This window comes from Manacus candei, unplaced genomic scaffold, assembly GCF_025592945.1.
Source record: "Manacus candei isolate 608988 ecotype Guabito, Panama unplaced genomic scaffold, ASM2559294v1 h1tg000067l, whole genome shotgun sequence".
NCBI classification, from domain to species: domain Eukaryota; kingdom Metazoa; phylum Chordata; class Aves; order Passeriformes; family Pipridae; genus Manacus; species Manacus candei.
In genome coordinates, this window is record NW_026138115.1 from 10101776 (window position 1) to 10115162 (window position 13387).

The 13387-nt window shown below is 41.8% G+C and overlaps 1 long non-coding RNA gene across 1 annotated transcript in view; it reads left to right on the forward strand.

Annotated features, from left to right (window-relative positions):
• LOC127479441 (uncharacterized) overlaps positions 1-13387 on the forward strand; it is a 122993-nt gene that overhangs the window by 97867 nt on the left and 11739 nt on the right. Inside the window, exons 6-7 of the long non-coding RNA XR_007907563.1 lie at positions 7065-7226; positions 12743-12830. This is a non-coding gene — a long non-coding RNA (uncharacterized LOC127479441). The remainder of the gene's footprint in view (positions 1-7064; positions 7227-12742; positions 12831-13387) is intronic.

The window sequence follows — 13387 nt, forward strand, 5'->3', positions numbered from 1 at the left end:
GTTTCAGCTCTTGGGCTTTGGAAGAGCAGCTCCAGTCATGGAGTGGAGAGCTGATAGTAACCTTATTTTATCCCATAGAGATGGTAGCTGATCCTCAGTCTTGGGAAATCTTATATAGCTAGTGTCTGTGGAAGGACATAAGCATTCAAATGCTAGAAATGAAGAAAGGGATGCAGTGTGCAAAATTCCTACCCTTCAGCTGAGTCTGTCAAATCTGCTTGGGCTATAGCATGCCTGTGTCAGAGCTGTGGAGTATGTGGGGCTAGCACAGAACTGAAAGAGCATCCTACCATCTTCTGTCTTGTATCCATGTCCCAAAATGATTCATAAATAGCCCTCTAAACTGCAGATCAATGGTAGGTCAGTTTCTCTAGACAAGCTGAAATAACTCAGTACTAACAGTTCATCTGCCAGAATGGGACAAGGGCTGAAGTTCACTCGTAGTTGGTACTAGTCCCTCCAACCAGAGCCTTGCCTTTGTGGTTTGCATAGAGATCACCAGCACCTGAAAACCATTCCCATGCAGTCACAGGTAGTCCAGTGCTGGGACTCGTGCTGTCACCTCACCAGGCACTGGCTATGGGTGTTGAAGGGCTGCTACCACCTGTCTTGCAGAGCTGGCACAAGAGTTGCAATATTTTCTCCCTAATGACTGTTGGGACCACATGCAATGTGTTTTGCTTCTCCTTCATGACATGTTACAGAAATCCTTCATCATCTGCAACTCTAGTTTCCAGTGTCAGTTTATGGTTCCCTAGACTGCATGCAGACTCCTGTTTTAGGTACATCTAAGCTTAATAGCAGTGGAGTTGCATGGGTTTTTACCTCTCATTTATGGATCCATATTCCTCTGTGACTACAAACTACAAGTCAGCAATGCCACCTGTTCAAGTCAGTGCATGTGGTCTGTGCTGACCTTCCTCCTAATAACTGTGGGAGAGGGCTGCAAAGTTTTGCTTTTTTGTATATCTGTGGTAATGGGCAACAGCTTCTAGACAGAAAGATACCCTTGTTCTTTCCCCTCGTCCCCCTGTCTGACTTGGTGCCCAGCTTGGGGCTAAGCACTCCTGCTGCCTTTTATTAATCTTCTCCTGGGACAGCACTATCAACAGCCCATCAACATTCAACATGCCCTCAGTCACTAGTGCTAACTCGATTAGGGCAGTGAGGAGTGACTTACAGGGGAAGCTCTTCTCCACAGGCAGTATTTGCATACAGTGATTGATGCTGATACCACCTCTAAACACATCCACATTTTGCATTTTAAACAAAGCAATTGCTGTAGAACTACTCCCTGTCATTCAGTGGGATTCCCAGTACCAGTGTAGGATGTACATTCCCTTTCTTAAAATGGACTCTCTCATTCTTGAAAGGACACTCAAGTGGGGTGAGGAGAAGGTCACTGACTCCACCTTATGTTTGGAGGAATAGAATCACTGAATCATAGAATCAACTGGGATGGAAAAGACCTCCGAGATCATCAAGTCCAACCCTTGATCCAACAACAGTGCTGCGGTTACTAGGCCATGGCACTAAATGCCACATCCAGTCTCATCTTAAAAACCTCCAGGGACGATGAATCCACCACCTCCCTGGGCAGCCCATTCCAATGTCTGATCCCTCTCTCTGTAAAAATTTTTTTCCTAATATCCAACCTAAACCTCCACCGGCAGAGCTCAAGATCGTGCCCTCTTGTCCTACTGCTAGTTGCCTGGGAGAAATGAGACTAAAGCCAACTGTGTGTCTTGTCTTGTGAAGTTGCTTGTGGAGAGTTCTGGGCTGTGTGGTCAGTGTCACAGAGTTGATGGGCTTTCACCAAGATCAAGCTTGTGTAGGGTACATAGTCTGAAGCCTCCTGTGTTTCCTTCGAACAGTCTTTTCCTGGTCAGATTTCAGGCTCAGAGCAGGCTCCTCCCACATTCACCAGTGTATCTCTGTCTTGGGAATACATGAGCTGACTGGCATCCATGGAGCACTGAATATATGTATGTATTATCCACATGTATTATGCATATTATAGGTATGTATTATATGTATGTATTAGATACATATAATGTGTGTATACACAGAACCGTACATATGTATATTAAAAAATCCACCTTGTAAATTGTCCAAAGAAGCAAAAGATGACACACTTTGTTACAGTTTGTACTGGGGATTTCATTAGCAGAATGTTTCCAGGTGAAGTTCTGATGCGGAGGTAGTGTCCTGAGCCACATCTTTCTCTGAAGCAGAGTGCAAGGGAGGAAATGCGTGAGTTTAACTTCTATTTGAAGAAGGGCAAAAGGAAAAAAATTAAATCTGTGATGATACTGCTGGTACTGCAGCTTGCTTTGCAAAGTGGGAGTTGTTTATCTTCCTTATATCCTAAGTGGTTCCTTTCTTTCAAAACAAAAGGAAATTTGTCCAAAAAGTAACCCTTTTAAAACAGCAACAGGGACTTAACTTGTAATCTAGGCTGCTGGTTCCTTCAAGCAGGCACTCAGTCCTTCCCTTTGTCCTTGGGGTGTAGGGATTGTTGAGGAGGGTAAATAAATTAAAATCTCTTACATAACACTGTCTAAAGGTCCCAGAAAGAAAGGCTCCTAGGGGCTGCCAGTGTTCTTTGCCTTGCAGATGCTCATGTCCTGCTGCACTGTGAAGGCTTAACACCTTCAACAAAACTTAGAGGCCTGTCGACACAGTGCTCCAACAAGACCCAGAAAAGTTTTGCTTAGGCTTAGTAGGAAATACCTGTTTTCACTCATTCCTATCATTACTTCCTCATCTTTGTGCTTATCTCAGAGGACTTACCATATACTGCTGGTTGCCTATTTACTGTCTGAAAACTTCATGGTTGTGCAAAACTAGGCACTTCATTATTGGGCTCACGCTGTCTGGCTCAATAGATGTGGGAGCTCCATGGTGAAGGTGGCCCTTTCATCTCCTGCCACACCGTATTAATTTTGCAAATGTGACAAGCTCAGCTTTGCAAAAAAGCCGTATTGTCTATGTCTTGTTCTATTTAATATTGTATTCAAATGGTCCAAGTGCTCAGCGACGTGGGCTGGGGGAATGACTCTGCAGGCTTCTTTGTCACTTGAGTGGCAGCTGGCTTCCAGAAGTAATTATAGCTGTTCAGCGCTGTGGTACATCAAACCTCTTGGGGATTAGTGAGGCATCAGGTGCATGATGACTCAGAGGCAAGAACAGAGACGCTCCAGGTCCCAAGCCATAAAAGCCATAAGCTTTATACATCCTAATATCCACTTGGACTTTGGACTACAGTGAAAAGGAAGCATTGCAGTGATCTTGAAGAGGGCATTCTAATTTTCTAATTTTCCAGAAATCCAGAAGAAATCCAGAGAAATTTAGACCTTAGGAGTTTGAAAGTGAATTGCATTGCCATCATGTGGATGAATGGAAGCTAATGTCTACTCAGAAAAATTCTGGGACCCTCATTTATTAGCTAGAAATAAAAATAAAGTTATGATAGTTATGAAAGTTTTTAAGTCAGAATGCTTAACAAAATGTGGAGTGAAATTATAATAGCAATTTAACTACGGTAGTGTCCAAGTAAACACTGAAGTTAGTTTGAACCAAGTGATATGGGTAATTAATATGAATTACAGTCTAACATGTTCATTAAAGTAACCACTCAGTGACATTTGGTGCTTACAGAATTAGGTGTTAGTAACATTAACTATTTAGAAAATGAATATGCAAAATAGCTAAAGTGGTACAGGATCAGCATGATCCTTTTGTGTCTTTTTCAGGGTGGTGTTTCCAGACACCTGACTGCATGAAGAAGTATTAATTAAGTAATATCCTATTTGCACTGCTTGAACAATAAAAACCCTTTAAACTCTTAACTTGTTTTGTTTGTACTTAAGTAAATGTGATTTTCTGCAGTAATTACAATACCAGGAGCAAACCTGCCAAAGTAATGAGTGGTTATTAGGCTCTATGTAATCTTAAACTAATCTAAGTCAATAATTATTACTCAAGATAGGGTAGGTTTGCAAATACTTATGTGGCTAAGATCTAAATAGAAGACATGGAACTGTAATACTGTCTGTCTGTGCACTTTTAGGGCATGTCAGCTGAGGCTAGGTGCCTCCGTGCCTCCAGCCTAGGTTTTCGCAGGACACATAACAGAGCTTCTGAGTTTTCTAATTGGCTATCCCTCTGCCTTTAGCCTCTGATGTTTCCCCACAGTTAGGAACCTAGACACATTACCTGGCTGTCCCAGAAGGAGCCCATGCTGGTTTCTGTCTTCTGCTTCAAGCTCCCATGCTCCCAGTTTCGTGAGTGGAGCATAATCTGTATTTATCACACGTTCTGCTCCTGGTTCATCACATCCTGGCTGTGCCCTCAATAGCCTGGCCATACCTTGGCCAGCATCTTTCATAGGTTGCTGCTTCCTCTCCACTACTTGTTCTTGGTAGTGTAGAAAAAAGTGTTGTGCTATAATATAAAAGCAAATCCTGACTCAGGCACAAAACCAAGACACATGCTGGATCATTCTTTCCAGTGTAGTTTGCCAAGGAAACTGAAGAAATCATCAGGCCTTTCCTTCCATCCTAAAGCTCCATCTGGATCAGGCATCATATAAGGGTTCCTGTAGAAAACTCTTTGCTAAAATGTTCTTTCATGATGTTGGGTGGTCATCACATGGTAAAGCATAGTTTGAAATAGTTTAAGCAATTGGCCTCCTAATATATAGTATATATATATATATATATCATATATATATATATATAGTATACAGTTCCTATCTGTTAAGATTGGGACAAGTGAGAGATCAGTGGTGGATCACTGGAACATCAGGTATGATTTCTGCTATTGCCACCTTTCTCTGTAGTACCCACAATGGCAATACAGTTATTGCATGAATAAATACAAATATTTGCTTATGCAGTTTTTCCCAGAACATAATTAGGTGGAATGAGGGAAGATGAAAAGCCATTTTTTCTGTAGGATATAGCCAAATGCACAAAAAGTAATGAGGAATGATATAAGCAGGAGACTTCAGAAGAATCAACAAAAATTTTAAATTAGTGAGGAGCAGTGGAAAGAGGGCAAGGACACTGGAGCAAAGCTAAATGAATTCTTTGTGCCAGTCCTTCCCTGTGATTTTAATTTTACTTGATAATTCAACCAATTTACCTGATTCAAAGTAAAGCTCAGTGGTCTGTGACTTCCCAGATCATCCCAAATGCCTTTTTTAGAACAACTTACAGCATTTGCTACCCTTCATTACTCCAGTATAACAGCTGACTTTAATGAGAGAATTCATGTCTTCAGCAGCTCAGCTTCCATTCCAAACTCCTACAGATCTCTTGGATGTACACGATATACTGTGCTGGTCATTTATTTGTTCTTTAGCAGTTTGTTCCAGCATTTTCTCTCCTGACACTTCAGTCTCAGAAGGTGTCTCATCTTCATTACTTGAACAGAGTAATTTTAGGAGAGAGGTCTCTCCAGTGGATCTCTCTCTGGTGCAATCTGGCACAGAGAAGCACTATCTTTCAATGTTTGCAGAAATACTTGCCTTTAAGGCCTGCTTCTTCACTTTCTTGTGTGCTGCAAAGGCACTTATAGTTCTCTCTTCTCCACAGAGTACTAGGGACACATGAATGTGGGAGCTGGAGGGACCCTGTCTCACACAAGTTTATACAGGTTGAGCTGTATTTCAGCAGCCACAATTTTTACTGCTGGGAAGCAGTCCCAGAACTTCTGTACTCTGAATCTAACATCTCTTATTCCTTCTGCTTTGAATTCTTTGCTCCTGGCTATCAAAACATAGATTTGAGGCAATAGGTTAAATTTTACTTCTCAAAGGGATGATTAGATATTAGGAAGATTAGGTATTACAAAGAAATTCTTTTCTGCAAGGGTGGTGAGGCACTGGAGCAGGTAGCCCAGAAAAGTTATGGATGCCCCATCCCTGGAAATGTTCATGGCCAGTTTGGATGGGGGTCTGAGCAACCTGGTCTAGTGGAAGTCGTCACTGTCCCTGGCAGATGAGTTGCAAGTACGTGATCTTTAAGGTCCCTTCCAACCCTGGCCATTCTATGATTCTATGATGATTCCCTAACAACAAAGAATGTGATGAGGATATGGGGAAATCTCCTGCTAATGGGAAAAATATATTTCAGCTTTTTTGTTGGCTTTGAAGAGTGCAGGGCTTTGCCTGCCTTGTTCAGACAAACTTTTCTCATGCCACTTAATATTACTGTCTCATCTGGAAGTAATAATACGCAGTAAAACCACATAATATCTGCTTTCCACCCCTTCTGTATGTAGCAGTGTATTTAAGCTTCATTGATTTTGAAGCTCTGAATTGACTCATTCTCCCTTTTGCTGTGTATCTTTTCTTCCCTTTCCTTTCCTGAATCTGTTTCAAACCAGGAGAAATCATTCAAGATTCACCCTAGGAAAAGAAGGAACAGAGCAGTCATATTGAGGGCTGAGATGAGGAACAAGTTGACATTAGTGTCTTCCTTAGTTTGCTTCTCTTCTTTTTTTCCAGGAGCACATTGGCCTCCTATTTGCTCCCTGCACTCTCACTGACACATGGGTTGGTGGTGAGGGTAGGGCAAAAATCTTCCTGTCTGTGGTTTCCTGCCAGGCTGATGAAAGGGAAACAAGCAGCAAAGCTAGCTATGCCAACTAGGTAAAGAACAAACTGTATCACTTTTTTTAAGTTTACCCCTCTTTTCTCACTCTTTTTTCCTTGAAAGCTCTAAATATATCTGAGTGGGAACCTTCCTAATTATGAGAAATGATCCGACAGTAAAAAAAAAAAGGTACCTAAGGTGTGGACTGGCGGGGAAGTAATATTGTGTCCACATCTCCCCATACCCATTAAAAAGTGGAGACAGGACTGTGAAAGGAGAGAAGTAACAGAGGAGAGATTATTTATTTAATCTGTTTAGCAGCAGTAACTGTGAAGCATAAAACTAACTGCAAAGGGTGTTGGATTCCTCAGCAAAGTCTGAAAGATAGAGATGTTGCAATGCTGCTCGATATTCCCTTTGTGTTATGATTATATCATTTTCTTTCTCTCCTGTTTGTTTTAGAGGTACTGTGTGTTCCTGATTTGCTGGGCAACTAATTAAGTGATGAGTGCGCATGGAAGAAATTATTTCATTTCTCCATCATGGCTGGGAAGTCACCAGGATACTTTTGTGAAGGACATCTAGTCAGTTCTGCTCACCTTATGAAGCACTGTCCAAGTGCAGGTTAGTCCTTCTCCTTTGGCATATCACAGCTGAATTGCAGCTATTCATAGTCATAGCCCAGACAGTTTCTATTGCAGTTTCTGTTCTTTGACTCTTGATCTTTGAAAAGGAAAATGCTTATCTGAACAACTTGTGCTGTGGAGAGTGCAGAGCCAAACACAATGAAATGGGCATTTGCTGTGATGACTTGTGTGAGAATAAATATAACCAGCAGAGTATATGGCCAGAACCTGGCACAAGGAGGCGACAGCATTTGTGCTTAGCATGGTATCTCACTGACAACTTGGGGGTAAGTTATTTATTCTTTGTATTGGAATAAATAACATGCACAGCAGTCAGGCAGCTGTAGGTAGCCAATACTATCTTTATCTGTGAGAATGTCCAGAGAATTGACAGGAGCAACTTAGCAATATGCTCTGGGACACAGGGTAATCACAAACTCTGGAACAAGTCATGGATACCCTGTTTTGTGGACATGTTCCACGTGAAAAGCAAAACCCAAGACAGTTCTCAAGTCCTAGTCCAAGCTGATTCATCCTATGCAGTTATTAAGTCTCCCACAATTTGAAAGGTCCCAGGCATCACTTATACTGGGTTTCAACTACCTTTTAGGATATACTTAATTGCACGCTCCATGCCCCAGGGAAGAAGAGTGAGCCAGGGGCCTGTTTTGTGTGCAGTGAGCAGCCATGGAATGAAAAGGAGGCTCCTGCACAAAAGGCTTGCAGTAGGCAATGGGTGGCAGAAGGAAGTGCTGAGCTATTATGGCTCAGTGTGCTGGGTAGTGGCATTATCCAGCTGCAGTCTCTTACAGAGTTCAGAATACCTTCAGGGTAGGAAGTTTCTACTCCTCTCACAGTTTTACTCTGCCTCCAGCATAGGCTGACAGGCTCGGGGAAGATCTGCAAAATGGTGTCACATTTGCTTTTATATCAATCAGATTTTTACATAGTATTTTTATAGTTATGATAATAACTTTATCGTTTTGGTAAACACAGAACATTTTATTTGCCTGTTCACTTGCTCATTCACAGATGACAGAGTACACAGGTCCTAAGTTAATCCAGATATTTTCTTTTTCTTTTGAAAAGGCAAGGTGTTCTCTTGATTCAAGCAAGTAGAGAAACAGAGCTCAATGTATGTCCAGGCAGGCTTTGTTCTTTTTTACTGATTGTTTATCTCATGTTTACATTTCTAGACACATTTAGAAGGTGTTTATGATTTATCTGTAAAATGTTTTTATTTTCTTTGATCATTGAGTGTGAATTTGGTGGTGTTTCTATAATTGCTGTAACTCAGTTTGGGTTAATAACTATTTACCAGGTGAACACAGCATCATGTGAATGTAGCTTTTCTAATTAAAGCACTGGCAACACCACATGTTGTTGTGTGCTGCTCTGCTGCATGGCCTTGCCGGCGTATGCCGTCAGGATTTTGAGGTTCTCTTGGGTTGTGCAGTGGAGCCTGAGGTGAGTGTGGTATTTCTCTGATTTGGCATAGTTTGTCTAGTTAACTGGAGCTGTTGCAGAAGCTGCTGTGATGTAGTCTGACTATGCACTGTGTCTCAGGCCTGTACTTTGTTCCTGTTTGCAAACATAAGTAGGATAATCTGGCCCAAATGGCATCAACAGTGTCATTTTACAAATGCCCTCCTGTAGCCCTCCCCTTGGTTTGATGAGTGTCGTTTGGGTGGCATTTCATTCCTTGCAGGACTGGAAAGCCAGGACATCTTAGCAAAGCCTCAGCAATGGGGGACAATAAAGTGGAGTTAGCTGGAGCAACCCTCCTTCCAAGTGAAAGGCATCCAGAACAGTGAGCTGGCTGCTAGCCACAGGGGCCTTGTTTTTAAAGGAGGTGGAACAGTCTATCTTGCCAGGGGTTTGGAGAAACTTGGTATGGTCAGCTGCCACAGGGGACTGGATATTCACTGGTGGCCTCCTCACCCACATGGTCATTGTGTCAGAAATAGGACAGGAGGAGGGAGCTGGGAGAAAGAGAGATCATCCATTAGTGAAGAAACAAAAATATATCAAAGATTATCAAGGGAAACGGGCTAGATCATAGCAGGAACCTCATCATGAGAAACAGAGCAGTGATGGAAAGAAGAAATGTGCAGAAGCAGTGGTAAGGATTTATATTTTCTGCAGCTAGAAAAAGTGAGTCTGAGCTAGAAATGCTCAAAGCAGTGGAAGAACTGGGGATAGCACCCTGAAAAGCTGACACCTGTGCTAATGCTGGGAGCATTAGTCCCTTAGGACACTGATGAATTTTTATGATGCAATGACAAAAACTAATATGTGATTACCCCAGGCTTGGTTACAAGGGTTCATTAGATTGAAAAATATCTGATGAAACTATACTTCCTAAAACTGACCCAGAAGATCACTGATCTGTAGTAGCATTAACCATTGACAAAAAATATAAACAAAAGTTTGGTTAATGTGTTTAAGTTTAATAATGTAAATGGTAATAGAAAATTACTTCTAGCATTGACTGCTTTCAGTGTTGTGGTGGAAAAGAATTAACAATGCTGGAAATGCAATTAATGAAGGTGGGTGAAATCAAGCAACGTGAAAGACTGTGCATGGTAAGGAAAAGTGAGCAGGGGACTGTTTGTCTTCTAATACAAGCTGTAGGAGCATGAAATAGGATGAGCTGATGGTATACTCAGAGTAGGCAAAGGAGATACTGATCCATGGAACTCACTGCTGCAGGGTTCTGTGAAGGATGAATGCTTGTGTTTGAAAACAGAACTGGAGAAATTAATGTAAGAAAAATCATTGAGGGGTGTTAAATGCAAAGACCACATACATATCTAGCTCAGGTAGTCTTTGATCCTTAAATTGCTGGGAGACTTAATTATACCTCCTTGCCATGTTTTTACATTCTCCTCTGATCATCTGCTGCTGGCCATGTTAGCAGAGGGGGCACTGGTCTAAATGGGTCTGTGATCTGAAACAACACAGATGCATGTGCTACCAAGAGATGGTTGCAGTAGGCATGTGATTCATTGCATTTATGAAGGGATCTGTGAAGCACTGAAGCCTCTAGCAAATCTGTGATGAGTCAGTGGTAGCTGTTGTCTTCTCAGTTTTTCTTGCAAAAAATGCTTTGAGCCTCTGACCAGTTCAGATCTTTCCTGTGACTTCACTCCTACTTCGTATTTGGATGCTGCTACTCTCAGAGCTGACTTTTCTAGCCTCGCCCAAGACCTGTTGAAGAGCTTAAACTTGGGGGAGAAAAATGTGTTTAGAGAATTCTACATTGATTAGTAAAGAAACCTTCTTTCCTCTCCAGCTGATCAGAGAAAATAGAGTATTTTCCTAGTATTTCCTGTGAAGCTCTTCTGTAAGAGGAAATATCAGGTTGGCCTCTGCTTCTCCCAATGTTCTGTGTAGTTACCATGAAGACAATTCTCTCACCCTTTTTTTTTTAATTCCAGTGAACACAAGTAAGCAAAATAAGGAAAACCTCAAAACACCTAGACAAAGGAGAACTCCCAGGAAGGCAGCTTCCACTTTAGAAATAAGGGACCAAGGAACTCACAATCCTTGAATGGTGTGTGTGAAGAGTGGGGCCTAGGCTCTCTGTAGTCCTCTGGCTACCTTTACTAATCTCTTAACACCATCAACTCCACTGCCACATACACTTTTCAGAACCCCAAAACTACTGCCTTTTGCGAAGTCACAGATCAACTATATCATATATATATATATATATATTATATATATATATATATATACACATATAGCATACCTCTGCTATATTTAACCTGAAGTACAGTCCACTTTAAAGTCCTACTGTGGTGGCCAAATCCAAACCTTCTGTGAGTAGATATAACATTCAGAGGACCTATGCACACAATGTAGGTGGGCTGCGAGCTGCCTATGTGAACTTGGAAGGGGATTTTATTGGTTCAAAGACTGTGCCTGTTACAGTCAGAGTGCTGGTGACTGGGCTAGGGGTAGCTCTTGTAAGTGTAAGTTCTTATTGTGCTTCACCTCCCTCTCCAGCTTTGTGATCATCTTGTTTTTTTTTCATTCAAGCTCATTTCTAGACCATGGACTTTCTTACCGGCCACTAATAATTCAGCTACCCCCTTCTTCTGAGGGCAGGCCAAGAGGCCTTTTGATTGCCTCGTTTAGATGCATCATCCCAGTGAGTGCCATTGCCCAGAAGGACCTTAGCAGCATTGGCTGAGGCACGTGGAGATGGAGGTGCTTAAACAGAGTGTGATGCTGTCTGTATTCAATAGAATCAGACGTGGAATAAAACCCTGGGTCCTTGTTTCTCACATCTCTGCCCCAACTCCCACAGCACATTTCCTTCTGCTTTCTCAAGCAGCTATGGGCTTTCCCTCTTGCACCACTTGACCACTCGATCAATGTAAATGCCATGACTTCAGCACTGTGCAGCTGCTGTTACACTTGCAGTATTCATGATGTCATTGCTGGATTTAAGCCAGTGGTCTGTTTTATAATGAGAGGTTTTGTTTTTCACTGGAACAACTTCAAGACTTTTTCCTTGCTAGCTCCTGATTATTCCTTGTACCCATGAAGTGTAGAATGTGGGAAGAAAATAGATGAGTGGAAGAGACTGGTCCATGAAAGAGACTGACAGCAGTGCCTGTCTTAACAAGTCCTCAGCAAAGCTCATCTCACAAAAACTCAGAAGCTTGCTGAGAAGTGTTTTTTATATGGGAAAACACCAAATGAGCATTTCTAAGTGAGAGGACTGGTGCTCTCCTACCCTTCTGCAGCATGCACAGATCACACCTTCCCCCACACCAGCCCCTTCTATGAGGCTATGTGCATCCCAAGGGACAGAACAGAGCACCTCCTAAACACAATAAACATTACTCTGTCTGGGTTAGTTTTTACATTTCTGTGTTTTATTTCTTGTTTTGATTGAAATGACCTGTACCACAGGAATACAATTTATTTAACAGGTTTTTCTTTTTTTTTTTTAAATTTTATTTTATTTTATTTATTTTATTTTTTTTAGGAGCAGATAATAGTTAAGTAGATACTGTTTATTTCACCGTCTATGACTCCCTGCATCATTCTCACAGCCTCTGTCTCTCTCCGACTTCTCCACATAACCCAGCCACAAGAACAACAGAGTGACCTTTGGCCATATGATTGACTATAGCTTGTGGATACAAAGTGGAAGCTCTTTTTTCTTAGCTCTGATTGGTAATATAAGCTCAACAAGTTACATTCTAGGGTCTTTCTTAATGACTTTCCCCTCTAATAGCTGCTTACATGTTTCTGGTGCAGCATGTTTTATTTTATATACTTATAATAGTTTTAAAAAAAAGATGACAGAGCTTATGAAAACAATGCCCCCTTAGCATAAGCAATACTGCAAGGTCCTGATTGTTATGGGGGCATTTCTTGTAGCTTCACAGTTTTGCTGCGAGGTGTAATGCCCAAGTTTCCTCAGAAACCAAAATTCCGTGTGGTAATTTACCTTTTATTTTAATTGATCCCCATGAAATTTGTTTTGCATTACAGGCCAGACACTGGTGTTCCCAGAGAAGAATGTGCCTAAAACAGAAGAGCTGGTCACTTGGGAAGAACTGCCTTTTGTAGTAGCTGACAGGTACCTGGTTTCTGTTATCCACATATGCAAATCAGGGGCTGGAGCTGCTTTTACTGTAGTTGCTGGTGTGCGCTTCATATTATTAACTGTCACTGATACACTTACCTCTACTGCTTTGCTTTTCTTTAAGTCATAGAGCCCGTTTGTGTCCCAACAGCTCAAGCTCCATCATTTTTTGATCCGTGAAGAAGGAAAGGTGTATGGACCTGACTCTGTGACTCTTATATTACAAGTGAGCAGCATAAGAGCATTGACCCAAACCCCATTTCCTAGTTCATGCCTCACCTTCCACATCTCCAGACCTTTTCATAAGAGACTGTGAGCATTCAAAGACCTAAGCAGTTGCTGAAGATTAATTTCCTCCTTCAAAGCGGACTGAGACGACTACACTAAGATGTTACCATCCTCAGCGGCCGTGTGATAATACCAGTGATGCACAGCAGATCAGAGTAACTGGGAACAGGTGTATGTGATTCCTGCACTTGCCTGAAGGGCCCAAGAGACCTGACCTGGTTCCCAATTTAGGATGGTACAAGCCTTTTAAGGGTTAAATCTAG